General features: G+C 39.2%; 44 non-coding genes and 9 pseudogenes across 44 annotated transcripts; all 53 read left to right on the top strand.

Annotated features, from left to right (window-relative positions):
* Window positions 1-8: 8 nt before the first annotated feature.
* On the top strand, window positions 9-127 carry LOC146027654 (5S ribosomal RNA). Its single transcript, XR_014455044.1, has one exon. It is a non-coding gene; the product is annotated as a 5S ribosomal RNA (ribosomal RNA).
* A 345-nt stretch (window positions 128-472) lies between these two features.
* On the top strand, window positions 473-581 carry LOC146029368 (5S ribosomal RNA; annotated as a pseudogene).
* Window positions 582-926: 345 nt separating this feature from the next.
* LOC146034792 (5S ribosomal RNA) lies at window positions 927-1,045 on the top strand. The gene has a single exon (XR_014460196.1). It is a non-coding gene; the product is annotated as a 5S ribosomal RNA (ribosomal RNA).
* A 345-nt stretch (window positions 1,046-1,390) lies between these two features.
* LOC146034899 (5S ribosomal RNA) lies at window positions 1,391-1,509 on the top strand. The gene has a single exon (XR_014460302.1). It is a non-coding gene; the product is annotated as a 5S ribosomal RNA (ribosomal RNA).
* A 346-nt stretch (window positions 1,510-1,855) lies between these two features.
* Window positions 1,856-1,974, top strand: LOC146034633 (5S ribosomal RNA). Its single transcript, XR_014460037.1, has one exon. It is a non-coding gene; the product is annotated as a 5S ribosomal RNA (ribosomal RNA).
* Window positions 1,975-2,319: 345 nt separating this feature from the next.
* On the top strand, window positions 2,320-2,438 carry LOC146031428 (5S ribosomal RNA). The gene has a single exon (XR_014456895.1). It is a non-coding gene; the product is annotated as a 5S ribosomal RNA (ribosomal RNA).
* A 345-nt stretch (window positions 2,439-2,783) lies between these two features.
* LOC146027466 (5S ribosomal RNA) lies at window positions 2,784-2,902 on the top strand. The gene has a single exon (XR_014454866.1). It is a non-coding gene; the product is annotated as a 5S ribosomal RNA (ribosomal RNA).
* Window positions 2,903-3,247: 345 nt separating this feature from the next.
* On the top strand, window positions 3,248-3,366 carry LOC146035004 (5S ribosomal RNA). Its single transcript, XR_014460408.1, has one exon. It is a non-coding gene; the product is annotated as a 5S ribosomal RNA (ribosomal RNA).
* A 346-nt stretch (window positions 3,367-3,712) lies between these two features.
* LOC146034869 (5S ribosomal RNA) lies at window positions 3,713-3,831 on the top strand. Its single transcript, XR_014460273.1, has one exon. It is a non-coding gene; the product is annotated as a 5S ribosomal RNA (ribosomal RNA).
* Window positions 3,832-4,176: 345 nt separating this feature from the next.
* LOC146033067 (5S ribosomal RNA) lies at window positions 4,177-4,295 on the top strand. The gene has a single exon (XR_014458477.1). It is a non-coding gene; the product is annotated as a 5S ribosomal RNA (ribosomal RNA).
* Window positions 4,296-4,640: 345 nt separating this feature from the next.
* LOC146032735 (5S ribosomal RNA) lies at window positions 4,641-4,759 on the top strand. The gene has a single exon (XR_014458156.1). It is a non-coding gene; the product is annotated as a 5S ribosomal RNA (ribosomal RNA).
* A 345-nt stretch (window positions 4,760-5,104) lies between these two features.
* Window positions 5,105-5,223, top strand: LOC146033204 (5S ribosomal RNA). The gene has a single exon (XR_014458614.1). It is a non-coding gene; the product is annotated as a 5S ribosomal RNA (ribosomal RNA).
* A 345-nt stretch (window positions 5,224-5,568) lies between these two features.
* Window positions 5,569-5,687, top strand: LOC146034870 (5S ribosomal RNA). The gene has a single exon (XR_014460274.1). It is a non-coding gene; the product is annotated as a 5S ribosomal RNA (ribosomal RNA).
* Window positions 5,688-6,032: 345 nt separating this feature from the next.
* LOC146035075 (5S ribosomal RNA) lies at window positions 6,033-6,151 on the top strand. Its single transcript, XR_014460478.1, has one exon. It is a non-coding gene; the product is annotated as a 5S ribosomal RNA (ribosomal RNA).
* A 345-nt stretch (window positions 6,152-6,496) lies between these two features.
* Window positions 6,497-6,615, top strand: LOC146032737 (5S ribosomal RNA). The gene has a single exon (XR_014458158.1). It is a non-coding gene; the product is annotated as a 5S ribosomal RNA (ribosomal RNA).
* A 345-nt stretch (window positions 6,616-6,960) lies between these two features.
* Window positions 6,961-7,079, top strand: LOC146027683 (5S ribosomal RNA). Its single transcript, XR_014455071.1, has one exon. It is a non-coding gene; the product is annotated as a 5S ribosomal RNA (ribosomal RNA).
* Window positions 7,080-7,424: 345 nt separating this feature from the next.
* On the top strand, window positions 7,425-7,543 carry LOC146028650 (5S ribosomal RNA; annotated as a pseudogene).
* Window positions 7,544-7,888: 345 nt separating this feature from the next.
* Window positions 7,889-8,007, top strand: LOC146027665 (5S ribosomal RNA). The gene has a single exon (XR_014455055.1). It is a non-coding gene; the product is annotated as a 5S ribosomal RNA (ribosomal RNA).
* A 343-nt stretch (window positions 8,008-8,350) lies between these two features.
* LOC146035005 (5S ribosomal RNA) lies at window positions 8,351-8,469 on the top strand. The gene has a single exon (XR_014460409.1). It is a non-coding gene; the product is annotated as a 5S ribosomal RNA (ribosomal RNA).
* Window positions 8,470-8,815: 346 nt separating this feature from the next.
* On the top strand, window positions 8,816-8,934 carry LOC146034871 (5S ribosomal RNA). Its single transcript, XR_014460275.1, has one exon. It is a non-coding gene; the product is annotated as a 5S ribosomal RNA (ribosomal RNA).
* A 345-nt stretch (window positions 8,935-9,279) lies between these two features.
* Window positions 9,280-9,398, top strand: LOC146033533 (5S ribosomal RNA). The gene has a single exon (XR_014458941.1). It is a non-coding gene; the product is annotated as a 5S ribosomal RNA (ribosomal RNA).
* Window positions 9,399-9,743: 345 nt separating this feature from the next.
* On the top strand, window positions 9,744-9,862 carry LOC146032738 (5S ribosomal RNA). Its single transcript, XR_014458159.1, has one exon. It is a non-coding gene; the product is annotated as a 5S ribosomal RNA (ribosomal RNA).
* A 345-nt stretch (window positions 9,863-10,207) lies between these two features.
* On the top strand, window positions 10,208-10,326 carry LOC146027684 (5S ribosomal RNA). The gene has a single exon (XR_014455072.1). It is a non-coding gene; the product is annotated as a 5S ribosomal RNA (ribosomal RNA).
* A 345-nt stretch (window positions 10,327-10,671) lies between these two features.
* On the top strand, window positions 10,672-10,790 carry LOC146028402 (5S ribosomal RNA; annotated as a pseudogene).
* A 345-nt stretch (window positions 10,791-11,135) lies between these two features.
* LOC146034438 (5S ribosomal RNA) lies at window positions 11,136-11,254 on the top strand. The gene has a single exon (XR_014459844.1). It is a non-coding gene; the product is annotated as a 5S ribosomal RNA (ribosomal RNA).
* A 345-nt stretch (window positions 11,255-11,599) lies between these two features.
* On the top strand, window positions 11,600-11,718 carry LOC146032915 (5S ribosomal RNA). The gene has a single exon (XR_014458327.1). It is a non-coding gene; the product is annotated as a 5S ribosomal RNA (ribosomal RNA).
* Window positions 11,719-12,063: 345 nt separating this feature from the next.
* LOC146028702 (5S ribosomal RNA) lies at window positions 12,064-12,182 on the top strand (annotated as a pseudogene).
* Window positions 12,183-12,527: 345 nt separating this feature from the next.
* LOC146032739 (5S ribosomal RNA) lies at window positions 12,528-12,646 on the top strand. The gene has a single exon (XR_014458160.1). It is a non-coding gene; the product is annotated as a 5S ribosomal RNA (ribosomal RNA).
* A 345-nt stretch (window positions 12,647-12,991) lies between these two features.
* LOC146027685 (5S ribosomal RNA) lies at window positions 12,992-13,110 on the top strand. Its single transcript, XR_014455073.1, has one exon. It is a non-coding gene; the product is annotated as a 5S ribosomal RNA (ribosomal RNA).
* Window positions 13,111-13,455: 345 nt separating this feature from the next.
* Window positions 13,456-13,574, top strand: LOC146028652 (5S ribosomal RNA; annotated as a pseudogene).
* A 345-nt stretch (window positions 13,575-13,919) lies between these two features.
* Window positions 13,920-14,038, top strand: LOC146027677 (5S ribosomal RNA). The gene has a single exon (XR_014455066.1). It is a non-coding gene; the product is annotated as a 5S ribosomal RNA (ribosomal RNA).
* Window positions 14,039-14,381: 343 nt separating this feature from the next.
* On the top strand, window positions 14,382-14,500 carry LOC146027689 (5S ribosomal RNA). Its single transcript, XR_014455078.1, has one exon. It is a non-coding gene; the product is annotated as a 5S ribosomal RNA (ribosomal RNA).
* A 345-nt stretch (window positions 14,501-14,845) lies between these two features.
* On the top strand, window positions 14,846-14,964 carry LOC146027701 (5S ribosomal RNA). Its single transcript, XR_014455089.1, has one exon. It is a non-coding gene; the product is annotated as a 5S ribosomal RNA (ribosomal RNA).
* Window positions 14,965-15,309: 345 nt separating this feature from the next.
* On the top strand, window positions 15,310-15,418 carry LOC146029412 (5S ribosomal RNA; annotated as a pseudogene).
* Window positions 15,419-15,763: 345 nt separating this feature from the next.
* On the top strand, window positions 15,764-15,882 carry LOC146031269 (5S ribosomal RNA). Its single transcript, XR_014456740.1, has one exon. It is a non-coding gene; the product is annotated as a 5S ribosomal RNA (ribosomal RNA).
* A 345-nt stretch (window positions 15,883-16,227) lies between these two features.
* LOC146029341 (5S ribosomal RNA) lies at window positions 16,228-16,336 on the top strand (annotated as a pseudogene).
* A 345-nt stretch (window positions 16,337-16,681) lies between these two features.
* LOC146031429 (5S ribosomal RNA) lies at window positions 16,682-16,800 on the top strand. Its single transcript, XR_014456896.1, has one exon. It is a non-coding gene; the product is annotated as a 5S ribosomal RNA (ribosomal RNA).
* A 345-nt stretch (window positions 16,801-17,145) lies between these two features.
* On the top strand, window positions 17,146-17,264 carry LOC146027467 (5S ribosomal RNA). Its single transcript, XR_014454867.1, has one exon. It is a non-coding gene; the product is annotated as a 5S ribosomal RNA (ribosomal RNA).
* Window positions 17,265-17,609: 345 nt separating this feature from the next.
* Window positions 17,610-17,728, top strand: LOC146035007 (5S ribosomal RNA). The gene has a single exon (XR_014460410.1). It is a non-coding gene; the product is annotated as a 5S ribosomal RNA (ribosomal RNA).
* A 346-nt stretch (window positions 17,729-18,074) lies between these two features.
* LOC146034873 (5S ribosomal RNA) lies at window positions 18,075-18,193 on the top strand. The gene has a single exon (XR_014460277.1). It is a non-coding gene; the product is annotated as a 5S ribosomal RNA (ribosomal RNA).
* Window positions 18,194-18,538: 345 nt separating this feature from the next.
* LOC146033534 (5S ribosomal RNA) lies at window positions 18,539-18,657 on the top strand. Its single transcript, XR_014458943.1, has one exon. It is a non-coding gene; the product is annotated as a 5S ribosomal RNA (ribosomal RNA).
* A 345-nt stretch (window positions 18,658-19,002) lies between these two features.
* LOC146032740 (5S ribosomal RNA) lies at window positions 19,003-19,121 on the top strand. The gene has a single exon (XR_014458161.1). It is a non-coding gene; the product is annotated as a 5S ribosomal RNA (ribosomal RNA).
* A 346-nt stretch (window positions 19,122-19,467) lies between these two features.
* On the top strand, window positions 19,468-19,586 carry LOC146027686 (5S ribosomal RNA). The gene has a single exon (XR_014455074.1). It is a non-coding gene; the product is annotated as a 5S ribosomal RNA (ribosomal RNA).
* A 345-nt stretch (window positions 19,587-19,931) lies between these two features.
* Window positions 19,932-20,050, top strand: LOC146027645 (5S ribosomal RNA). The gene has a single exon (XR_014455036.1). It is a non-coding gene; the product is annotated as a 5S ribosomal RNA (ribosomal RNA).
* A 345-nt stretch (window positions 20,051-20,395) lies between these two features.
* On the top strand, window positions 20,396-20,514 carry LOC146034439 (5S ribosomal RNA). The gene has a single exon (XR_014459846.1). It is a non-coding gene; the product is annotated as a 5S ribosomal RNA (ribosomal RNA).
* Window positions 20,515-20,859: 345 nt separating this feature from the next.
* Window positions 20,860-20,978, top strand: LOC146032917 (5S ribosomal RNA). The gene has a single exon (XR_014458328.1). It is a non-coding gene; the product is annotated as a 5S ribosomal RNA (ribosomal RNA).
* Window positions 20,979-21,323: 345 nt separating this feature from the next.
* On the top strand, window positions 21,324-21,442 carry LOC146028703 (5S ribosomal RNA; annotated as a pseudogene).
* Window positions 21,443-21,787: 345 nt separating this feature from the next.
* On the top strand, window positions 21,788-21,906 carry LOC146032741 (5S ribosomal RNA). Its single transcript, XR_014458162.1, has one exon. It is a non-coding gene; the product is annotated as a 5S ribosomal RNA (ribosomal RNA).
* A 345-nt stretch (window positions 21,907-22,251) lies between these two features.
* Window positions 22,252-22,370, top strand: LOC146027687 (5S ribosomal RNA). Its single transcript, XR_014455075.1, has one exon. It is a non-coding gene; the product is annotated as a 5S ribosomal RNA (ribosomal RNA).
* Window positions 22,371-22,715: 345 nt separating this feature from the next.
* LOC146028653 (5S ribosomal RNA) lies at window positions 22,716-22,834 on the top strand (annotated as a pseudogene).
* Window positions 22,835-23,179: 345 nt separating this feature from the next.
* Window positions 23,180-23,298, top strand: LOC146027713 (5S ribosomal RNA). Its single transcript, XR_014455100.1, has one exon. It is a non-coding gene; the product is annotated as a 5S ribosomal RNA (ribosomal RNA).
* Window positions 23,299-23,643: 345 nt separating this feature from the next.
* On the top strand, window positions 23,644-23,762 carry LOC146033535 (5S ribosomal RNA). Its single transcript, XR_014458944.1, has one exon. It is a non-coding gene; the product is annotated as a 5S ribosomal RNA (ribosomal RNA).
* Window positions 23,763-24,107: 345 nt separating this feature from the next.
* On the top strand, window positions 24,108-24,226 carry LOC146034372 (5S ribosomal RNA). Its single transcript, XR_014459778.1, has one exon. It is a non-coding gene; the product is annotated as a 5S ribosomal RNA (ribosomal RNA).
* Window positions 24,227-24,284: the final 58 nt, after the last annotated feature.

Below are 24,284 nucleotides of genomic sequence, written 5' to 3' on the forward strand. Positions count from 1 at the left end.
TGTATCTCACCTACAGCCATACCACATTGGATACGCCCAATCTCGTCTGATCTTGGAAGCTAAGCAGTGTTGGGCCTGGTTAGTACTTGGGTGGGAGACCACATGGGAACACCAGGTGCTGTAGGTTTTTTCCCATTACTGGCAAATTGTTTTTATTCTCTAGCTATTTAAATTGGAAACTTTTTGTTTTTATTGCCAATACAGACATTTGAGAGAGGTGAAACAGACACAAAAGCCATCACCTAAAGACTTACCACACTGTTTCGGCCCAATTCCAACTTCTTTTGGCAGCTAAACAGTGTTGAGCCTCATTAGTAGTTTAATTTGAGACCACCTGCTAATATTATGTCCTGTAGGTCTTTTTACATGAGCAACACATGTTTTTTTTCTGTAAGCCAATACAGTTAGGAAACTTTTTTATTAGCTTACCTGGTTATAGAAGTAGAAGAGGGCAAAAAAGTGGCTGTATCTCACCTACAGCCATACCACATTGGATACGCCTGATCTTGGAAGCTAAGCAGTGTTGGGCCTGGTTAGTACTTGGGTGGGAGACCACATGGGAACACCAGGTGCTTTAGGTTTTTTCCCATTACTGGCAAATTGTTTTTATTCTCTAGCTATTTAAATTGGAAACTTTTTCTTTTTATTGCCAATATAGACATTTGAAAGAGGTGAAACAGACACAATAGCCATCACCTAAAGACTTACCACACTGTTTTGGCCCAATTCCAACTGCTTTTGGCAGCTAAACAGTGTTGAGCCTCATTAGTAGTTTAATTTGAGACCACCTGCTAATATTATGTCCTGTAGGTCTTTTTACATTACCAACACATGATTTTTTTCAGTAAGCCAATAATGTTAGGAAACTTTTTTATTAGCTTACCTGGTTATAGAAGTAGAAGAGGGCAAAAAAGTTACTCAATCTCACCTACAGCCATACCACATTGGTTACGCCCAATCTCGTCTGATCTTGGAAGCTAAGCAGTGTTGGGCCTGCTTAGTACTTGGGTGGGAGACCACATGGGAACACCACGTGCTGTAGGTTTTTTCCCATTACTGGCAAATTATTTTTATTCTCTAGCTATTTAAATTGGAAACTTTTTCTTTTTATTGCCAATACAGACATTTGGGAGAAGTCAAACAGACACAATAGCCATCACCTAAAGACTTATAACACTGTTTCGGCCCAATTCCAACTGCTTTTGGCAGCTAAATAGTGTTGAGCCTCTTTAGTAGTTTAATTTGAGACCACCTGCTAATATTATGTCCTGTAGGTATTTTTACATTACCAACACATGATTTTTTTCAGTAAGCCAATACAGTTAGGAAACTTTTTTATTAGCTTACCTTTAGATAGAAGTAGAAGAGGGCAAAAAAGAGCCTGTATCTTACCTACAGCCATACCACATTGGATATGCCCAATCTCGTCTGATCTTGGAAGCTAAGCAGTGTTGGGCCTGGTTAGTACTTTGGTGGGAGACCACATGGGAAGACCACGTGCTGTAAGTTTTTTTCCCATTACTGGCAAATTGTTTTTATTTTCTAGCTATTTAAATTGGAAACTTTTTCTTTTTATTGCCAATACAGACATTTGAGAGAGGTGAAACAGACACAATAGCCATCACCTAAAGACTTACCACACTGTTTCGGCCCAATTCCAACTGCTTTTGGCAGCAAAACAGTGTTGAGCCTCATTAGTAGTTTAATTTGAGACCACCTGCTAATATTATGTCCTGTAGGTATTTTTACATTACCAACACATGATTTTTTTCAGTAAGCCAATACAGTTAGGAAACTTTTTTATTAGCTTACCTTTAGATAGAAGTAGAAGAGGGCAAAAAAGAGCCTGTATCTCACCTACAGCCATACCACATTGGATATGCCCAATCTCGTCTGATCTTGGAAGCTAAGCAGTGTTGGGCCTGGTTAGTACTTGGGTGGGAGACCACATGGGAAGACCACGTGCTGTAAGTTTTTTCCCATTACTGGCAAATTGTTTTTATTCTCTAGCTATTTAAATTGTAAACTTTTTCTTTTTATTGCCAATACAGACATTTGAGAGAGGTGAAACAGACACAATAGCCATCACCTAAAGACTTACCACACTGTTTCGGCCCAATTCCAACTGCTTTTGGCAGCAAAACAGTGTTGAGCCTCATTAGTAGTTTAATTTGAGACCACCTGCTAATATTATGTCCTGTAGGTCTTTTTACATTACCAACACATGATTTTTTTCAGTAAGCCAATAATGTTAGGAAACTTTTTTATTAGCTTACCTGGTTATAGAAGTAGAAGAGGGCAAAAAAGTGACTGTATCTCACCTACAGCCATACCACATTGGATACGCCCAATCTCGTCTGATCTTGGAAGCTAAGCAGTGTTGGGCCTGGTTAGTACTTGGGTGGGAGACCACATGGGAACACCAGGTGCTGTAGGGTTTTTCCCACTACTGGCAAATAGTTTTTATTCTATAGCTATTTAAATTGGAAACTTTTTCTTTTTTTTGCCAATACAGACATTTGAGAGAGGTGGAACAGACACAATAGCCATCACCTAAAGACTTGCCACACTGTTTTGGCCCAATTCCAACTGCTTTTGGCAACTAAACAGTGTTAAGCCTCATTAGTAGTTTAATTTGAGACCACCTGCTAATATTATGTCCTGTAGGTCTTTTTACATTACCAACACATGATTTTTTTCAGTAAGCCAATAATGTTAGGAAACTTTTTTATTAGCTTACCTGGTTATAGAAGTAGAAGAGGGCAAAAAAGTGACTCTATCTTACCTACAGCCATACCACATTGGATACGCCTAATCTCGTCTGATCTTGGAAGCTAAGAAGTGTTGGGCCTGGTTAGTACTTGGGTGGGAGACCACATGGGAACACCACGTGCTGTAGGTTTTTTCCCATTACTGGCAAATTGTTTTTATTCTCTAGCTATTTAAATTGGAAACTTTTTCTTTTTATTGCCAATACAGACATTTGGGAGAGGTCAAACAGACACAATAGCCATCACCTAAAGACTTACCACACTGTTTCGGCCTAATTCTAACTGCTTTTGGCAGCTAAACAGTGTTGAGCCTCTTTAGTAGTTTAATTTGAGACCACCTGCTAATATTATGTCCTGTAGGACTTTTTACATTACCAACACATGATTTTTTTCAGTAAGCCAATACAGTTAGGAAACTTTTTTATTAGCTTACCTGGTTATAGAAGTAGAAGAGGGCAAAAAAGTGCCTGTATCTCACCTACAGCCATACCACATTGGATACGCCCAATCTCCTCTGATCTTGGAAGCTAAGCAGTGTTGTGCCTGGTCAGTACTTGGGTGGGAGACCACATGGGAACATCAGGTGCTGTAGGTTTTTTCCCATTACTGGCAAATTGTTTTTATTCTCTAGCTATTTAAATTGGAAACTTTTTCTTTTTATTGCCAATACAGACATTTGAGAGAGGTGAAACTGACACAATAACCATCACCTAAAGACTTACCACACTGTTTCGGCCCAATTCCAACTGCTTTTTGGCAGCTAAACAGTGTTGAGCCTCATTAGTAGTTTAATTTGAGACCACCTGCTAATATTATGTCCTGTAGGTCTTTTTACATTACCAACACATGATTTTTTTCAGTAAGCCAATAATGTTAGGAAACTTTTTTATTAGCTTACCTGGTTATAGAAGTAGAAGAGGGCAAAAAAGTGACTGTATCTCACCTACAACCATACCACATTGGATACGCCCAATCTCGTCTGATCTTGGAAGCTAAGCAGTGTTGGGCCTGGTTAGTACTTGGGTGGGAGACCACATGGGAACACCAGGTGCTGTACGGTTTTTCCCATTACTGGCAATTTTTTTTTATTCTATAGCTATTTAAATTGGAAACTTTTTCTTTTTATTGCCAATACAGACATTTGAGAGAGGTGGAACAGACACAATAGCCATCACCTAAAGACTTACCACACTGTTTTGGCCCAATTCCAACTGCTTTTGGCAGCTAAACAGTGTTGAGCCTTATTAGTAGTTTAATTTGAGACCACCTGCTAATATTATGTCCTGTAGGTCTTTTTACTTTACCAACACATGATTTTTTTCAGTAAGCCAATAATGTTAGGAAATTTTTTTATTAGCTTACCTGGTTATAGAAGTAGAAGAGGGCAAAAAAGTGACTCTATCTCACCTACAGCCATACCACATTGGATACGCCCAATCTCATCTGATCTTGGAAGCTAAGCAGTGTTGGGCCTGGTTAGTACTTGGGTGGGAGACCACATGGGAACACCAGGTGCTGTACGGTTTTTCCCATTACTGGCAAATTTTTTTTATTCTATAGCTATTTAAATTGGAAACTTTTTCTTTTTATTGCCAATACAGACATTTGAGAGAGGTGGAACAGACACAATAGCCATCACCTAAAGACTTACCACACTGTTTTGGCCCAATTCCAACTGCTTTTGGCAGCTAAACAGTGTTGAGCCTCATTAGTAGTTTAATTTGAGACCACCTGCTAATATTATGTCCTGTAGGTCTTTTTACTTTACCAACACATGATTTTTTTCAGTAAGCCAATAATGTTAGGAAATTTTTTTATTAGCTTACCTGGTTATAGAAGTAGAAGAGGGCAAAAAAGTGACTCTATCTCACCTACAGCCATACCACATTGGATACGCCCAATCTCGTCTGATCTTGGAAGCTAAGCAGTGTTGGGCCTGGTTAGTACTTGGGTGGGAGACCACATGGGAACACCACGTGCTGTAGGTTTTTTCCCATTACTGGCAAATTGTTTTTATTCTCTAGCTATTTAAATTGGAAACTTTTTCTTTTTATTGCCAATACAGACATTTGGGAGAGGTCAAACAGACACAATAGCCATTACCTAAAGACTTACCACACTGTTTCGGCCAAATTCCAACTTCTTTTAGCAGCTAAATAGTGTTGAGCCTCTTTAGTAGTTTAATTTGAGACCACCTGCTAATATTATGTCCTGTAGGTCTTTTTACATTGCCAACACATGATTTTTTTCAGTAAGCCAATACAGTTAGGAAACTTTTTTATTAGCTTACCTTTAGATAGAAGTAGAAGAGGGCAAAAAAGTGATGGCATCTCACCTACAGCCATACCACATTGGATACGCCCAATCTCGTCTGACTTTGGAAGCTAAGCAGTGTTGGGCCTGGTCAGTACTTGGGTGGGAGACCACATGGGAACACCAGGTGCTGTAGGTTTTTTCCCATTACTGGCAAATTGTTTTTATTCTCTAGCTATTTAAATTGGAAACTTTTTCTTTTTATTGCCAATACAGACATTTGAGAGAGGTGAAACAGACACAATAGCCATCACCTAAAGACTTACCACACTGTTTTGGCCCAATTCCAACTGCTTTTGGCAGCTAAACAGTGTTGAGCCTCATTAGTAGTTTAATTTGAGACCACCTGCTAATATTAGGTCCTGTAGGTCTTTTTACATTACCAACACATGATTTTTTTCAGTAAGCCAATAATGTTAGGAAACTTTTTTATTAGCTTACCTGGTTATAGAAGTAGAAGAGGGCAAAAAAGTGACGGTATCTCACCTACAACCATACCACATTGGATACGCCCAATCTCGTCTGATCTTGGAAGCTAAGCAGTGTTGGGCCTGGTTAGTACTTGGGTGGGAGACCACATGGGAACACCAGGTGCTGTACGGTTTTTCCCATTACTGGCAAATTTTTTTTATTCTATAGCTATTTAAATTGGAAACTTTTTCTTTTTATTGCCAATACAGACATTTGAGAGAGGTCAAACAGACACAATAGCCATCACCTAAAGACTTACCACACTGTTTCGGCCAAATTCCAACTTCTTTTGGCAGCTAAATAGTGTTGAGCCTCTTTAGTAGTTTAATTTGAGACCACCTGCTAATATTATGTCCTGTAGGTCTTTTTACATTGCCAACACATGATTTTTTTCAGTAAGCCAATACAGTTAGGAAACTTTTTTATTAGCTTACCTGGTTATAGAAGTAGAAGAGGGCAAAAAAGTGCCTGTATCTCACCTACAGCCATACCACATTGGATACGCCCAATCTCCTCTGATCTTGGAAGCTAAGCAGTGTTGGGCCTGGTCAGTACTTGGGTGGGAGACCACATGGGAACACCAGGTGCTGTACGGTTTTTCCCATTACTGGCAAATTTTTTTTATTCTATAGCTATTTAAATTGGAAACTTTTTCTTTTTATTGCCAATACAGACATTTGAGAGAGGTGGAACAGACACAATAGCCATCACCTAAAGACTTACCACACTGTTTTGGCCCAATTCCAACTGCTTTTGGCAGCTAAACAGTGTTGAGCCTCATTAGTAGTTTAATTTGAGACCACCTGCTAATATTATGTCCTGTAGGTCTTTTTACTTTACCAACACATGATTTTTTTCAGTAAGCCAATAATGTTAGGAAACTTTTTTATTAGCTTACCTGGTTATAGAAGTAGAAGAGGGCAAAAAAGTGACTCTATCTCACCTACAGCCATACCACATTGGATACGCCCAATCTCGTCTGATCTTGGAAGCTAAGCAGTGTTGGGCCTGGTTAGTACTTGGGTGGGAGACCACATGGGAACACCACGTGCTGTAGGTTTTTTCCCATTACTGGCAAATTGTTTTTATTCTCTAGCTATTTAAATTGGAAACTTTTTCTTTTTATTGCCAATACAGACATTTGGGAGAGGTCAAACAGACACAATAGCCATCACCTAAAGACTTACCACACTGTTTCGGCCAAATTCCAACTTCTTTTGGCAGCTAAATAGTGTTGAGCCTCTTTAGTAGTTTAATTTGAGACCACCTGCTAATATTATGTCCTGTAGGTCTTTTTACATTGCCAACACATGATTTTTTTCAGTAAGCCAATACAGTTAGGAAACTTTTTTATTAGCTTACCTTTAGATAGAAGTAGAAGAGGGCAAAAAAGTGATGGCATCTCACCTACAGCCATACCACATTGGATACGCCCAATCTCGTCTGACTTTGGAAGCTAAGCAGTGTTGGGGCTGGTCAGTACTTGGGTGGGAGACCACATGGGAACACCAGGTGCTGTAGGTTTTTTCCCATTACTGGCAAATTGTTTTTATTCTCTAGCTATTTAAATTGGAAACTTTTTCTTTTTATTGCCAATACAGACATTTGAGAGAGGTGAAACAGACACAATAGCCATCACCTAAAGACTTACCACACTGTTTTGGCCCAATTCCAACTGCTTTTGGCAGCTAAACAGTGTTGAGCCTCATTAGTAGTTTAATTTGAGACCACCTGCTAATATTAGGTCCTGTAGGTCTTTTTACATTACCAACACATGATTTTTTTCAGTAAGCCAATAATGTTAGGAAACTTTTTTATTAGCTTACCTGGTTATAGAAGTAGAAGAGGGCAAAAAAGTGACTCTATCTCCCCTACAGCCATACCACATTGGATATGCCCAATCTTGTCTGATCTTGGAAGCTAAGCAGTATTGGGCCTGGTTAGTACTTGGGTGGGAGACCACATGGGAACACCACGTGCTGTAGGTTTTTTCCCATTACTGGCAAATTGTTTTTATTCTCTAGCTATTTAAATTGGAAACTTTTTCTTTTTATTGCCAATACAGACATCTGGGAGAGGTCAAACAGACACAATAGCCATCACCTAAAGACTTACCACACTGTTTCGGCCTAATTCCAACTGCTTTTGGCAGATAAACAGTGTTGAGCCTCTTTAGTAGTTTAATTTGAGACTACCTGCTACTATTATGTCCTGTAGGTCTTTTTACATTACCAACACATGATTTTTTTCAGTAAGCCAATACAGTTAGGAAACTTTTTTATTAGCTTACCTGGTTATAGAAGTAGAAGAGGGCAAAAAAGTGCCTGTATCTCACCTACAGCCATACCACATTGGATACGCCCAATCTCGTCTGATCTTGGAAGCTAAGCAGTGTTGGGCCTGGTTAGTACTTGGGTGGGAGACCACATGGGAACACCAGGTGCTGTAGGTTTTTTTCCCATTACTGGCAAATTTTTTTATTCTCTAGCTATTTAAATTGGAAACTTTTTCTTTTTATTGCCAATACAGACATTTGAGAGAGGTGAAACAGACACAATAGCCATCACCTAAAGACTTACCACAGTTTCGGCCCAATTCCAACTGCTTTTGGCAGCTAAACAGTGTTGAGCCTCTTTAGTAGTTTAATTTGAGACCACCTGCTAATATTATGTCCTGTAGGTCTTTTTACATTAGCAACACATGATTTTTTTCAGTAAGCCAATACAGTTAGGAAACTTTTTTATTAGCTTACCTGGTTATAGAAGTAGAAGAGGGCAAAAAAGTGCCTGTATCTCACCTACAGCCATACCACATTGGATACGCCCAATCTCCTCTGATCTTGGAAGCTAAGCAGTGTTGTGCCTGGTCAGTACTTGGGTGGGAGACCACATGGGAACATCAGGTGCTGTAGGTTTTTTCCCATTACTGGCAAATTGTTTTTATTCTCTAGCTATTTAAATTGGAAACTTTTTCTTTTTATTGCCAATACAGACATTTGAGAGAGGTGAAACTGACACAATAACCATCACCTAAAGACTTACCACACTGTTTCGGCCCAATTCCAACTGCTTTTTGGCAGCTAAACAGTGTTGAGCCTCATTAGTAGTTTAATTTGAGACCACCTGCTAATATTATGTCCTGTAGGTCTTTTTACATTACCAACACATGATTTTTTTCAGTAAGCCAATAATGTTAGGAAACTTTTTTATTAGCTTACCTGGTTATAGAAGTAGAAGAGGGCAAAAAAGTGACTGTATCTCACCTACAACCATACCACATTGGATACGCCCAATCTCGTCTGATCTTGGAAGCTAAGCAGTGTTGGGCCTGGTTAGTACTTGGGTGGGAGACCACATGGGAACACCAGGTGCTGTACGGTTTTTCCCATTACTGGCAAATTTTTTTTATTCTATAGCTATTTAAATTGGAAACTTTTTCTTTTTATTGCCAATACAGACATTTGAGAGAGGTGGAACAGACACAATAGCCATCACCTAAAGACTTACCACACTGTTTTGGCCCAATTCCAACTGCTTTTGGCAGCTAAACAGTGTTGAGCCTCATTAGTAGTTTAATTTGAGACCACCTGCTAATATTATGTCCTGTAGGTCTTTTTACTTTACCAACACATGATTTTTTTCAGTAAGCCAATAATGTTAGGAAATTTTTTTATTAGCTTACCTGGTTATAGAAGTAGAAGAGGGCAAAAAAGTGACTCTATCTCACCTACAGCCATACCACATTGGATACGCCCAATCTCGTCTGATCTTGGAAGCTAAGCAGTGTTGGGCCTGGTTAGTACTTGGGTGGGAGACCACATGGGAACACCAGGTGCTGTACGGTTTTTCCCATTACTGGCAAATTTTTTTTATTCTATAGCTATTTAAATTGGAAACTTTTTCTTTTTATTGCCAATACAGACATTTGAGAGAGGTGGAACAGACACAATAGCCATCACCTAAAGACTTACCACACTGTTTTGGCCCAATTCCAACTGCTTTTGGCAGCTAAACAGTGTTGAGCCTCATTAGTAGTTTAATTTGAGACCACCTGCTAATATTATGTCCTGTAGGTCTTTTTACTTTACCAACACATGATTTTTTTCAGTAAGCCAATAATGTTAGGAAATTTTTTTATTAGCTTACCTGGTTATAGAAGTAGAAGAGGGCAAAAAAGTGACTCTATCTCACCTACAGCCATACCACATTGGATACGCCCAATCTCGTCTGATCTTGGAAGCTAAGCAGTGTTGGGCCTGGTTAGTACTTGGGTGGGAGACCACATGGGAACACCACGTGCTGTAGGTTTTTTCCCATTACTGGCAAATTGTTTTTATTTTCTAGCTATTTAAATTGGAAACTTTTTCTTTTTATTGCCAATACAGACATTTGGGAGAGGTCAAACAGACACAATAGCCATTACCTAAAGACTTACCACACTGTTTCGGCCAAATTCCAACTTCTTTTAGCAGCTAAATAGTGTTGAGCCTCTTTAGTAGTTTAATTTGAGACCACCTGCTAATATTATGTCCTGTAGGTCTTTTTACATTGCCAACACATGATTTTTTTCAGTAAGCCAATACAGTTAGGAAACTTTTTTATTAGCTTACCTTTAGATAGAAGTAGAAGAGGGCAAAAAAGTGATGGCATCTCACCTACAGCCATACCACATTGGATACGCCCAATCTCGTCTGACTTTGGAAGCTAAGCAGTGTTGGGGCTGGTCAGTACTTGGGTGGGAGACCACATGGGAACACCAGGTGCTGTAGGTTTTTTCCCATTACTGGCAAATTGTTTTTATTCTCTAGCTATTTAAATTGGAAACTTTTTCTTTTTATTGCCAATACAGACATTTGAGAGAGGTGAAACAGACACAATAGCCATCACCTAAAGACTTACCACACTGTTTTGGCCCAATTCCAACTGCTTTTGGCAGCTAAACAGTGTTGACCCTTATTAGTAGTTTAATTTGAGACCACCTGCTAATATTAGGTCCTGTAGGTCTTTTTACATTACCAACACATGATTTTTTTCAGTAAGCCAATAATGTTAGGAAACTTTTTTATTAGCTTACCTGGTTATAGAAGTAGAAGAGGGCAAAAAAGTGACGGTATCTCACCTACAACCATACCACATTGGATACGCCCAATCTCGTCTGATCTTGGAAGCTAAGCAGTGTTGGGCCTGGTTAGTACTTGGGTGGGAGAACACATGGGAACACCAGGTGCTGTACGGTTTTTCCCATTACTGGCAAATTTTTTTTATTCTATAGCTATTTAAATTGGAAACTTTTTCTTTTTATTGCCAATACAGACATTTGAGAGAGGTGGAACAGACACAATAGCCATCACCTAAAGACTTACCACACTGTTTTGGCCCAATTCCAACTGCTTTTGGCAGCTAAACAGTGTTGAGCCTCATTAGTAGTTTAATTTGAGACCACCTGCTAATATTATGTCCTGTAGGTCTTTTTACTTTACCAACACATGATTTTTTTCAGTAAGCCAATAATGTTAGGAAACTTTTTTATTAGCTTACCTGGTTATAGAAGTAGAAGAGGGCAAAAAAGTGACTCTATCTCACCTACAGCCATACCACATTGGATACGCCCAATCTCGTCTGATCTTGGAAGCTAAGCAGTATTGGGCCTGGTTAGTACTTGGGTGGGAGACCACATGGGAACACCACGTGCTGTAGGTTTTTTCCCATTACTGGCAAATTGTTTTTATTCTCTAGCTATTTAAATTGGAAACTTTTTCTTTTTATTGCCAATACAGACATTTGGGAGAGGTCAAACAGACACAATAGCCATCACCTAAAGACTTACCACACTGTTTCGGCCAAATTCCAACTTCTTTTGGCAGCTAAATAGTGTTGAGCCTCTTTAGTAGTTTAATTTGAGACCACCTGCTAATATTATGTCCTGTAGGTCTTTTTACATTGCCAACACATGATTTTTTTCAGTAAGCCAATACAGTTAGGAAACTTTTTTATTAGCTTACCTGGTTATAGAAGTAGAAGAGGGCAAAAAAGTGCCTGTATCTCACCTACAGCCATACCACATTGGATACGCCCAATCTCCTCTGATCTTGGAAGCTAAGCAGTGTTGGGCCTGGTCAGTACTTGGGTGGGAGACCACATGGGAACATCAGGTGCTGTAGGTTTTTTCCCATTACTGGCAAATTGTTTTTATTCTCTAGCTATTTAAATTGGAAACTTTTTCTTTTTATTGCCAATACAGACATTTGAGAGAGGTGAAACTGACACAATAACCATCACCTAAAGACTTACCACACTGTTTCGGCCCAATTCCAACTGCTTTTGGCAGCTAAACAGTGTTGAGCCTCATTAGTAGTTTAATTTGAGACCACCTGCTAATATTATGTCCTGTAGGTCTTTTTACATTACCAACACATGATTTTTTTCAGTAAGCCAATAATGTTAGGAAACTTTTTTATTAGCTTACCTGGTTATAGAAGTAGAAGAGGGCAAAAAAGTGACTGTATCTCACCTACAACCATACCACATTGGATACGCCCCATCTCGTCTGATCTTGGAAGTTAAGCAGTGTTGGGCATGGTTAGTACTTGGGTGGGAGACCACATGGGAACACCAGGTGCTGTACGGTTTTTCCCATTACTGGCAAAATTTTTTTATTCTATAGCTATTTAAATTGGAAACTTTTTCTTTTTATTGCCAATACAGACATTTGAGAGAGGTGGAACAGACACAATAGCCATCACCTAAAGACTTACCACACTGTTTTGGCCCAATTCCAACTGCTTTTGGCAGCTAAACAGTGTTGAGCCTCATTAGTAGTTTAATTTGAGACCACCTGCTAATATTATGTCCTGTAGGTCTTTTTACTTTACCAACACATGATTTTTTTCAGTAAGCCAATAATGTTAGGAAACTTTTTTATTAGCTTACCTGGTTATAGAAGTAGAAGAGGGCAAAAAAGTGACTCTATCTCACCTACAGCCATACCACATTGGATACGCCCAATCTCGTCTGATCTTGGAAGCTAAGCAGTGTTGGGCCTGGTTAGTACTTGGGTGGGAGACCACATGGGAACACCACGTGCTGTAGGTTTTTTCCCATTACTGGCAAATTGTTTTTATTCTCTAGCTATTTAAATTGGAAACTTTTTCTTTTTATTGCCAATACAGACATTTGGGAGAGGTCAAACAGACACAATAGCCATCACCTAAAGACTTACCACACTGTTTCGGCCAAATTCCAACTTCTTTTGGCAGCTAAATAGTGTTGAGCCTCTTTAGTAGTTTAATTTGAGACCACCTGCTAATATTATGTCCTGTAGGTCTTTTTACATTGCCAACACATGATTTTTTTCAGTAAGCCAATACAGTTAGGAAACTTTTTTATTAGCTTACCTTTAGATAGAAGTAGAAGAGGGCAAAAAAGTGATGGCATCTCACCTACAGCCATACCACATTGGATACGCCCAATCTCGTCTGACTTTGGAAGCTAAGCAGTGTTGGGGCTGGTCAGTACTTGGGTGGGAGACCACATGGGAACACCAGGTGCTGTAGGTTTTTTCCCATTACTGGCAAATTGTTTTTATTCTCTAGCTATTTAAATTGGAAACTTTTTCTTTTTATTGCCAATACAGACATTTGAGAGAGGTGAAACAGACACAATAGCCATCACCTAAAGACTTACCACACTGTTTTGGCCCAATTCCAACTGCTTTTGGCAGCTAAACAGTGTTGAGCCTCATTAGTAGTTTAATTTGAGACCACCTGCTAATATTAGGTCCTGTAGGTCTTTTTACATTACCAACACATGATTTTTTTCAGTAAGCCAATAATGTTAGGAAACTTTTTTATTAGCTTACCTGGTTATAGAAGTAGAAGAGGGCAAAAAAGTGACTCTATCTCCCCTACAGCCATACCACATTGGATATGCCCAATCTTGTCTGATCTTGGAAGCTAAGCAGTATTGGGCCTGGTTAGTACTTGGGTGGGAGACCACATGGGAACACCACGTGCTGTAGGTTTTTTCCCATTACTGGCAAATTGTTTTTATTCTCTAGCTATTTAAATTGGAAACTTTTTCTTTTTATTGCCAATACAGACATCTGGGAGAGGTCAAACAGACACAATAGCCATCACCTAAAGACTTACCACACTGTTTCGGCCTAATTCCAACTGCTTTTGGCAGATAAGCAGTGTTGAGCCTCTTTAGTAGTTTAATTTGAGACTACCTGCTACTATTATGTCCTGTAGGTCTTTTTACATTACCAACACATGATTTTTTTCAGTAAGCCAATACAGTTAGGAAACTTTTTTATTAGCTTACCTGGTTATAGAAGTAGAAGAGGGCAAAAAAGTGCCTGTATCTCACCTACAGCCATACCACATTGGATACGCCCAATCTCGTCTGATCTTGGAAGCTAAGCAGTGTTGGGCCTGGTTAGTACTTGGGTGGGAGACCACATGGGAACACCAGGTGCTGTAGGTTTTTTTCCCATTACTGGCAAATTTTTTTATTCTCTAGCTATTTAAATTGGAAACTTTTTCTTTTTATTGCCAATACAGACATTTGAGAGAGGTGAAACAGACACAATAGCCATCACCTAAAGACTTACCACAGTTTCGGCCCAATTCCAACTGCTTTTGGCAGCTAAACAGTGTTGAGCCTCATTAGTAGTTTAATTTGAGACCACCTGCTAATATTATGTCCTGTAGGTCTTTTTACATTAGCAACACATGATTTTTTTCAGTAAGCCAATAATGTTAGGAAACTTTTTTATTAGCTTACCTGGTTATAGAAGTAGAAGAGGGCAAAAAAGTAACTGTATCTCACCTACAGCCATACCACATTGGATACGCCCAATCTCGTCTGATCTTGGAAGCTAAGCAGTGTTGGGCCTGGTTAGTACTTGGGTGGGAGACCACATGGGAACACCAGGTGCTGTAGGTTTTTTCCCATTACTGGCAAATTGTTTTTAATCTCTAGCTATTTAAATTGGAAACTTTTTCTTTTTATTGCCAATACAGACATTTGGGAGAGGTCAAACAGACACAATAGCCATCACCTAAAGACTTACCACACTGTTTCGGCCCAATTCCAACTGCTTTTGGCAGCTAAATAGTGTTGAGCCTCTTTAGTAGTTTAATTTGAGACCACCTGCTAATATTATGTCCTGTAGGACTTTTTACATTACCAACACATGATTTTTTTCAGTAAGCCAATACAGTTAGGAAACTTTTTTATTAGCTTACCTGGTTATAGAAGTAGAAGAGGGCAAAAAAGTGACTGTATCTCACCTACAGCCATACCACATTGGATACGCCCAATCTCGTCTGATCTTGGAAGCTAAGCAGTGTTGGGCCTGGTTAGTACTTGGGTGGGAGACCACATGGGAACACCAGGTGCTGTAGGTTTTTTCCCATTACTGGCAAATTGTTTTTATTCTCTAGCTATTTAAATTGGAAACTTTTTCTTTTTATTGCCACTACAGACATTTGGGAGAGGTCAAACAGACACAATAGCCATCACCTAAAGACTTACCACACTGTTTCGGCCCAATTCCAACTGCTTTTGGCAGCTAAATAGTATTGAGCCTCTTTAGTAGTTTAATTTGAGACCACCTGCTAATATTATGTCCTGTAGGTCTTATTACATTACCAACACATGATTTTTTTCAGTAAGCCAATACAGTTAGGACACTTTTTTATTAGCTTACCTGGTTATAGAAGTAGAAGAGGGCAAAAAAGTGCCTGTATCTCACCTACAGCCATACCACGTTAGATACGCCTGATCTTGGAAGCTAAGCAGTGTTGGGCCTGGTTAGTACTTGGGTGGGAGACCACATGAGAACACCAGGTGCTGTAGGTTTTTTCCCATTACTGGCAAATTGTTTTTATTCTCTAGCTATTTAAATTGAAAACTTTTTGTTTTTATTGCCAATACAGACATTTGAGAGAGGTGAAACAGACACAATAGCCATCACCTAAAGACTTACCACACTGTTTCGGCCCAATTCCAACTGCTTTTGGCAGCTAAACAGTGTTGAGCCTCATTAGTAGTTTAATTTGAGACCACCTGCTAATATTATGTCCTGTAGGTCTTTTTACATGAGCAACACATGATTTTTTTCAGTAAGCCAATAATGTTAGGAAACTTTTTTATTAGCTTACCTGGTTATAGAAGTAGAAGAGGGCAAAAAAGTGCCTGTATCTCACCTACAGCCATACCACATTGGATACGCCCAGTCTCGTCTGATCTTGGAAGCTAAGCAGTGTTGGGCCTGGTTAGTACTTGGGTGGGAGACCACATGGGAACACCAGGTGCTGTAGGTTTTTTCCCATTACTGGCAAATTGTTTTTATTCTCTAGCTATTTAAATTGGAAACTTTTTCTTTTTATTGCCAATACAGACATTTGGGAGAGGTCAAACAGACACAATGGCCATCACCTAAAGACTTACCACACTGTTTCGGCCCAATTCCAACTGCTTTTGGCAGCTAAATAGTATTGAGCCTCTTTAGTAGTTTAATTTGAGACCACCTGCTAATATTATGTCCTGTAGGTCTTTTTACATTACCAACACATGATTTTTTTCAGTAAGCCAATACAGTTAGGAAACTTTTTTATTAGCTTACCTGGTAATAGAAGTAGAAGAGGGCAAAAAAGTGCCTGTATCTCACCTACAGCCATACCACGTTAGATACGCCTGATCTTGGAAGCTAAGCAGTGTTGGGCCTGGTTAGTACTTGGGTGGGAGACCACATGGGAACACCAGGTGCTGTAGGTTTTTTCCCATTACTGGCAAATTGTTTTTATTCTCTAGCTATTTAAATTGGAAACTTTTTCTTTTTATTGCCAATATAGACATTTGAGAGAGGTGAAACAGACACAATAGCCATCACCTAAAGACTTACCACACTGTTTTGGCCCAATTCCAAGTGCTTTTGGCAGCTAAACAGTGTTGAGCCTCATTAGTAGTTTAATTTGAGACCACCTGCTAATATTATGTCCTGTAGGTCTTTTTACATTACCAACACATGATTTTTTTCAGTAAGCCAATAATGTTAGGAAACTTTTTTATTAGCTTACCTGGTTATAGAAGTAGAAGAGGGCAAAAAAGTGACTGTATCTCACCTACAGCCATACCACATTGGATACGCCCAATCTCGTCTGATCTTGGAAGCTAAGCAGTGTTGGGCCTGGTTAGTACTTGGGTGGGAGACCACATGGGAACACCAGGTGCTGTAGGGTTTTTCCCACTACTGGCAAATAGTTTTTATTCTATAGCTATTTAAATTGGAAACTTTTTCTTTTTTTTGCCAATACAGACATTTGAGAGAGGTGGAACAGACACAATAGCCATCACCTAAAGACTTGCCACACTGTTTTGGCCCAATTCCAACTGCTTTTGGCAGCTAAACAGTGTTAAGCCTCATTAGTAGTTTAATTTGAGACCACCTGATAATATTATGTCCTGTAGGTCTTTTTACATTACCAACACATGATTTTTTTCAGTAAGCCAATAATGTTAGGAAACTTTTTTATTAGCTTACCTGGTTATAGAAGTAGAAGAGGGCAAAAAAGTGACTCTATCTCACCTACAGCCATACCACATTGGATACGCCTAATCTCGTCTGATCTTGGAAGCTAAGAAGTGTTGGGCCTGGTTAGTACTTGGGTGGGAGACCACATGGGAACACCACGTGCTGTAGGTTTTTTCCCATTACTGGCAAATTGTTTTTATTCTCTAGCTATTTAAATTGGAAACTTTTTCTTTTTATTGCCAATACAGACATTTGGGAGAGGTCAAACAGACACAATAGCCATCACCTAAAGACTTACCACACTGTTTCGGCCTAATTCCAACTGCTTTTGGCAGCTAAACAGTGTTGAGCCTCTTTAGTAGTTTAATTTGAGACCACCTGCTAATATTATGTCCTGTAGGACTTTTTACATTACCAACACATGATTTTTTTCAGTAAGCCAATACAGTTAGGAAACTTTTTTATTAGCTTACCTGGTTATAGAAGTAGAAGAGGGCAAAAAAGTGCCTGTATCTCACCTACAGCCATACCACATTGGATACGCCCAATCTCCTCTGATCTTGGAAGCTAAGCAGTGTTGTGCCTGGTCAGTACTTGGGTGGGAGACCACATGGGAACATCAGGTGCTGTAGGTTTTTTCCCATTACTGGCAAATTGTTTTTATTCTCTAGCTATTTAAATTGGAAACTTTTTCTTTTTATTGCCAATACAGACATTTGAGAGAGGTGAAACTGACACAATAACCATCACCTAAAGACTTACCACACTGTTTCGGCCCAATTCCAACTGCTTTTTGGCAGCTAAACAGTGTTGAGCCTCATTAGTAGTTTAATTTGAGACCACCTGCTAATATTATGTCCTGTAGGTCTTTTTACATTACCAACACATGATTTTTTTCAGTAAGCCAATAATGTTAGGAAACTTTTTTATTAGCTTACCTGGTTATAGAAGTAGAAGAGGGCAAAAAAGTGACTGTATCTCACCTACAACCATACCACATTGGATACGCCCAATCTCGTCTGATCTTGGAAGCTAAGCAGTGTTGGGCCTGGTTAGTACTTGGGTGGGAGACCACATGGGAACACCAGGTGCTGTACGGTTTTTCCCATTACTGGCAAATTTTTTTTATTCTATAGCTATTTAAATTGGAAACTTTTTCTTTTTATTGCCAATACAGACATTTGAGAGAGGTGGAACAGACACAATAGCCATCACCTAAAGACTTACCACACTGTTTTGGCCCAATTCCAACTGCTTTTGGCAGCTAAACAGTGTTGAGCCTCATTAGTAGTTTAATTTGAGACCACCTGCTAATATTATGTCCTGTAGGTCTTTTTACTTTACCAACACATGATTTTTTTCAGTAAGCCAATAATGTTAGGAAATTTTTTTATTAGCTTACCTGGTTATAGAAGTAGAAGAGGGCAAAAAAGTGACTCTATCTCACCTACAGCCATACCACATTGGATACGCCCAATCTCGTCTGATCTTGGAAGCTAAGCAGTGTTGGGCCTGGTTAGTACTTGGGTGGGAGACCACATGGGAACACCAGGTGCTGTACGGTTTTTCCCATTACTGGCAAATTTTTTTTATTCTATAGCTATTTAAATTGGAAACTTTTTCTTTTTATTGCCAATACAGACATTTGAGAGAGGTGGAACAGACACAATAGCCATCACCTAAAGACTTACCACACTGTTTTGGCCCAATTCCAACTGCTTTTGGCAGCTAAACAGTGTTGAGCCTCATTAGTAGTTTAATTTGAGACCACCTGCTAATATTATGTCCTGTAGGTCTTTTTACTTTACCAACACATGATTTTTTTCAGTAAGCCAATAATGTTAGGAAATTTTTTTATTAGCTTACCTGGTTATAGAAGTAGAAGAGGGCAAAAAAGTGACTCTATCTCACCTACAGCCATACCACATTGGATACGCCCAATCTCGTCTGATCTTGGAAGCTAAGCAGTGTTGGGCCTGGTTAGTACTTGGGTGGGAGACCACATGGGAACACCACGTGCTGTAGGTTTTTTTCCCATTACTGGCAAATTGTTTTTATTCTCTAGCTATTTAAATTGGAAACTTTTTCTTTTTATTGCCAATACAGACATTTGGGAGAGGTCAAACAGACACAATAGCCATTACCTAAAGACTTACCACACTGTTTCGGCCAAATTCCAACTTCTTTTAGCAGCTAAATAGTGTTGAGCCTCTTTAGTAGTTTAATTTGAGACCACCTGCTAATATTATGTCCTGTAGGTCTTTTTACATTGCCAACACATGATTTTTTTCAGTAAGCCAATACAGTTAGGAAACTTTTTTATTAGCTTACCTTTAGATAGAAGTAGAAGAGGGCAAAAAAGTGATGACATCTCACCTACAGCCATACCACATTGGATACGCCCAATCTCGTCTGACTTTGGAAGCTAAGCAGTGTTGGGGCTGGTCAGTACTTGGGTGGGAGACCACATGGGAACACCAGGTGCTGTAGGTTTTTTCCCATTACTGGCAAATTGTTTTTATTCTCTAGCTATTTAAATTGGAAACTTTTTCTTTTTATTGCCAATACAGACATTTGAGAGAGGTGAAACAGACACAATAGCCATCACCTAAAGACTTACCACACTGTTTTGGCCCAATTCCAACTGCTTTTGGCAGCTAAACAGTGTTGAGCCTCATTAGTAGTTTAATTTGAGACCACCTGCTAATATTAGGTCCTGTAGGTCTTTTTACATTACCAACACATGATTTTTTTCAGTAAGCCAATAATGTTAGGAAACTTTTTTATTAGCTTACCTGGTTATAGAAGTAGAAGAGGGCAAAAAAGTGACGGTATCTCACCTACAACAATACCACATTGGATACGCCCAATCTCGTCTGATCTTGGAAGCTAAGCAGTGTTGGGCCTGGTTAGTACTTGGGTGGGAGACCACATGGGAACACCAGGTGCTGTACGGTTTTTCCCATTACTGGCAAATTTTTTTTATTCTATAGCTATTTAAATTGGAAACTTTTTCTTTTTATTGCCAATACAGACATTTGAGAGAGGTGGAACAGACACAATAGCCATCACCTAAAGACTTACCACACTGTTTTGGCCCAATTCCAACTGCTTTTGGCAGCTAAACAGTGTTGAGCCTCATTAGTAGTTTAATTTGAGACCACCTGCTAATATTATGTCCTGTAGGTCTTTTTACTTTACCAACACATGATTTTTTTCAGTAAGCCAATAATGTTAGGAAACTTTTTTATTAGCTTACCTGGTTATAGAAGTAGAAGAGGGCAAAAAAGTGACTCTATCTCACCTACAGCCATACCACATTGGATACGCCCAATCTCGTCTGATCTTGGAAGCTAAGCAGTATTGGGCCTGGTTAGTACTTGGGTGGGAGACCACATGGGAACACCACGTGCTGTAGGTTTTTTCCCATTACTGGCAAATTGTTTTTATTCTCTAGCTATTTAAATTGGAAACTTTTTCTTTTTATTGCCAATACAGACATTTGGGAGAGGTCAAACAGACACAATAGCCATCACCTAAAGACTTACCACACTGTTTCGGCCAAATTCCAACTTCTTTTGGCAGCTAAATAGTGTTGAGCCTCTTTAGTAGTTTAATTTGAGACCACCTGCTAATATTATGTCCTGTAGGTCTTTTTACATTGCCAACACATGATTTTTTTCAGTAAGCCAATACAGTTAGGAAACTTTTTTATTAGCTTACCTGGTTATAGAAGTAGAAGAGGGCAAAAAAGTGCCTGTATCTCACCTACAGCCATACCACATTGGATACGCCCAATCTCCTCTGATCTTGGAAGCTAAGCAGTGTTGGGCCTGGTCAGTACTTGGGTGGGAGACCACATGGGAACATCAGGTGCTGTAGGTTTTTTCCCATTACTGGCAAATTGTTTTTATTCTCTAGCTATTTAAATTGGAAACTTTTTCTTTTTATTGCCAATACAGACATTTGAGAGAGGTGAAACTGACACAATAACCATCACCTAAAGACTTACCACACTGTTTCGGCCCAATTCCAACTGCTTTTGGCAGCTAAACAGTGTTGAGCCTCATTAGTAGTTTAATTTGAGACCACCTGCTAATATTATGTCCTGTAGGTCTTTTTACATTACCAACACATGATTTTTTTCAGTAAGCCAATAATGTTAGGAAACTTTTTTATTAGCTTACCTGGTTATAGAAGTAGAAGAGGGCAAAAAAGTGACTGTATCTCACCTACAACCATACCACATTGGATACGCCCCATCTCGTCTGATCTTGGAAGTTAAGCAGTGTTGGGCATGGTTAGTACTTGGGTGGGAGACCACATGGGAACACCAGGTGCTGTACGGTTTTTCCCATTACTGGCAAATTTTTTTTATTCTATAGCTATTTAAATTGGAAACTTTTTCTTTTTATTGCCAATACAGACATTTGAGAGAGGTGGAACAGACACAATAGCCATCACCTAAAGACTTACCACACTGTTTTGGCCCAATTCCAACTGCTTTTGGCAGCTAAACAGTGTTGAGCCTCATTAGTAGTTTAATTTGAGACCACCTGCTAATATTATGTCCTGTAGGTCTTTTTACTTTACCAACACATGATTTTTTTCAGTAAGCCAATAATGTTAGGAAACTTTTTTATTAGCTTACCTGGTTATAGAAGTAGAAGAGGGCAAAAAAGTGACTCTATCTCACCTACAGCCATACCACATTGGATACGCCCAATCTCGTCTGATCTTGGAAGCTAAGCAGTGTTGGGCCTGGTTAGTACTTGGGTGGGAGACCACATGGGAACACCACGTGCTGTAGGTTTTTTCCCATTACTGGCAAATTGTTTTTATTCTCTAGCTATTTAAATTGGAAACTTTTTCTTTTTATTGCCAATACAGACATTTGGGAGAGGTCAAACAGACACAATAGCCATCACCTAAAGACTTACCACACTGTTTCGGCCAAATTCCAACTTCTTTTGGCAGCTAAATAGTGTTGAGCCTCTTTAGTAGTTTAATTTGAGACCACCTGCTAATATTATGTCCTGTAGGTCTTTTTACATTGCCAACACATGATTTTTTTCAGTAAGCCAATACAGTTAGGAAACTTTTTTATTAGCTTACCTTTAGATAGAAGTAGAAGAGGGCAAAAAAGTGATGGCATCTCACCTACAGCCATACCACATTGGATACGCCCAATCTCGTCTGACTTTGGAAGCTAAGCAGTGTTGGGGCTGGTCAGTACTTGGGTGGGAGACCACATGGGAACACCAGGTGCTGTAGGTTTTTTCCCATTACTGGCAAATTGTTTTTATTCTCTAGCTATTTAAATTGGAAACTTTTTCTTTTTATTGCCAATACAGACATTTGAGAGAGGTGAAACAGACACAATAGCCATCACCTAAAGACTTACCACACTGTTTTGGCCCAATTCCAACTGCTTTTGGCAGCTAAACAGTGTTGAGCCTCATTAGTAGTTTAATTTGAGACCACCTGCTAATATTAGGTCCTGTAGGTCTTTTTACATTACCAACACATGATTTTTTTCAGTAAGCCAATAATGTTAGGAAACTTTTTTATTAGCTTACCTGGTTATAGAAGTAGAAGAGGGCAAAAAAGTGACTCTATCTCCCCTACAGCCATACCACATTGGATATGCCCAATCTTGTCTGATCTTGGAAGCTAAGCAGTATTGGGCCTGGTTAGTACTTGGGTGGGAGACCACATGGGAACACCACGTGCTGTAGGTTTTTTCCCATTACTGGCAAATTGTTTTTATTCTCTAGCTATTTAAATTGGAAACTTTTTCTTTTTATTGCCAATACAGACATCTGGGAGAGGTCAAACAGACACAATAGCCATCACCTAAAGACTTACCACACTGTTTCGGCCTAATTCCAACTGCTTTTGGCAGATAAACAGTGTTGAGCCTCTTTAGTAGTTTAATTTGAGACTACCTGCTACTATTATGTCCTGTAGGTCTTTTTACATTACCAACACATGATTTTTTTCAGTAAGCCAATACAGTTAGGAAACTTTTTTATTAGCTTACCTGGTTATAGAAGTAGAAGAGGGCAAAAAAGTGCCTGTATCTCACCTACAGCCATACCACATTGGATACGCCCAATCTCGTCTGATCTTGGAAGCTAAGCAGTGTTGGGCCTGGTTAGTACTTGGGTGGGAGACCACATGGGAACACCAGGTGCTGTAGGTTTTTTTCCCATTACTGGCAAATTTTTTTATTCTCTAGCTATTTAAATTGGAAACTTTTTCTTTTTATTGCCAATACAGACATTTGAGAGAGGTGAAACAGACACAATAGCCATCACCTAAAGACTTACCACACTGTTTTGGCCCAATTCCAACTGCTTTTGGCAGCTAAACAGTGTTGAGCCTCATTAGTAGTTTAATTTGAGACCACCTGCTAATATTAGGTCCTGTAGGTCTTTTTACTTTACCAACACATGATTTTTTTCAGTAAGCCAATAATGTTAGGAAATTTTTTTATTAGCTTACCTGGTTATAGAAGTAGAAGAGGGCAAAAAAGTGACTCTATCTCACCTACAGCCATACCACATTGGATACGCCCAATCTCGTCTGATCTTGGAAGCTAAGCAGTGTTGGGCCTGGTTAGTACTTGGGTGGGAGACCACATGGGAACACCAGGTGCTGTACGGTTTTTCCCATTACTGGCAAATTTTTTTTATTCTATAGCTATTTAAATTGGAAACTTTTTCTTTTTATTGCCAATACAGACATTTGAGAGAGGTGGAACAGACACAATAGCCATCACCTAAAGACTTACCACACTGTTTTGGCCCAATTCCAACTGCTTTTGGCAGCTAAACAGTGTTGAGCCTCATTAGTAGTTTAATTTGAGACCACCTGCTAATATTATGTCCTGTAGGTCTTTTTACTTTACCAACACATGATTTTTTTCAGTAAGCCAATAATGTTAGGAAATTTTTTTATTAGCTTACCTGGTTATAGAAGTAGAAGAGGGCAAAAAAGTGACTCTATCTCACCTACAGCCATACCACATTGGATACGCCCAATCTCGTCTGATCTTGGAAGCTAAGCAGTGTTGGGCCTGGTTAGTACTTGGGTGGGAGACCACATGGGAACACCACGTGCTGCAGGTTTTTTCCCATTACTGGCAAATTGTTTTTATTCTCTAGCTATTTAAATTGGAAACTTTTT

Source organism: Crinia signifera, chromosome 8 (genome assembly GCF_055691185.1).
Source record: "Crinia signifera chromosome 8, ASM5569118v1, whole genome shotgun sequence".
Lineage (NCBI taxonomy): Eukaryota > Metazoa > Chordata > Amphibia > Anura > Myobatrachidae > Crinia > Crinia signifera.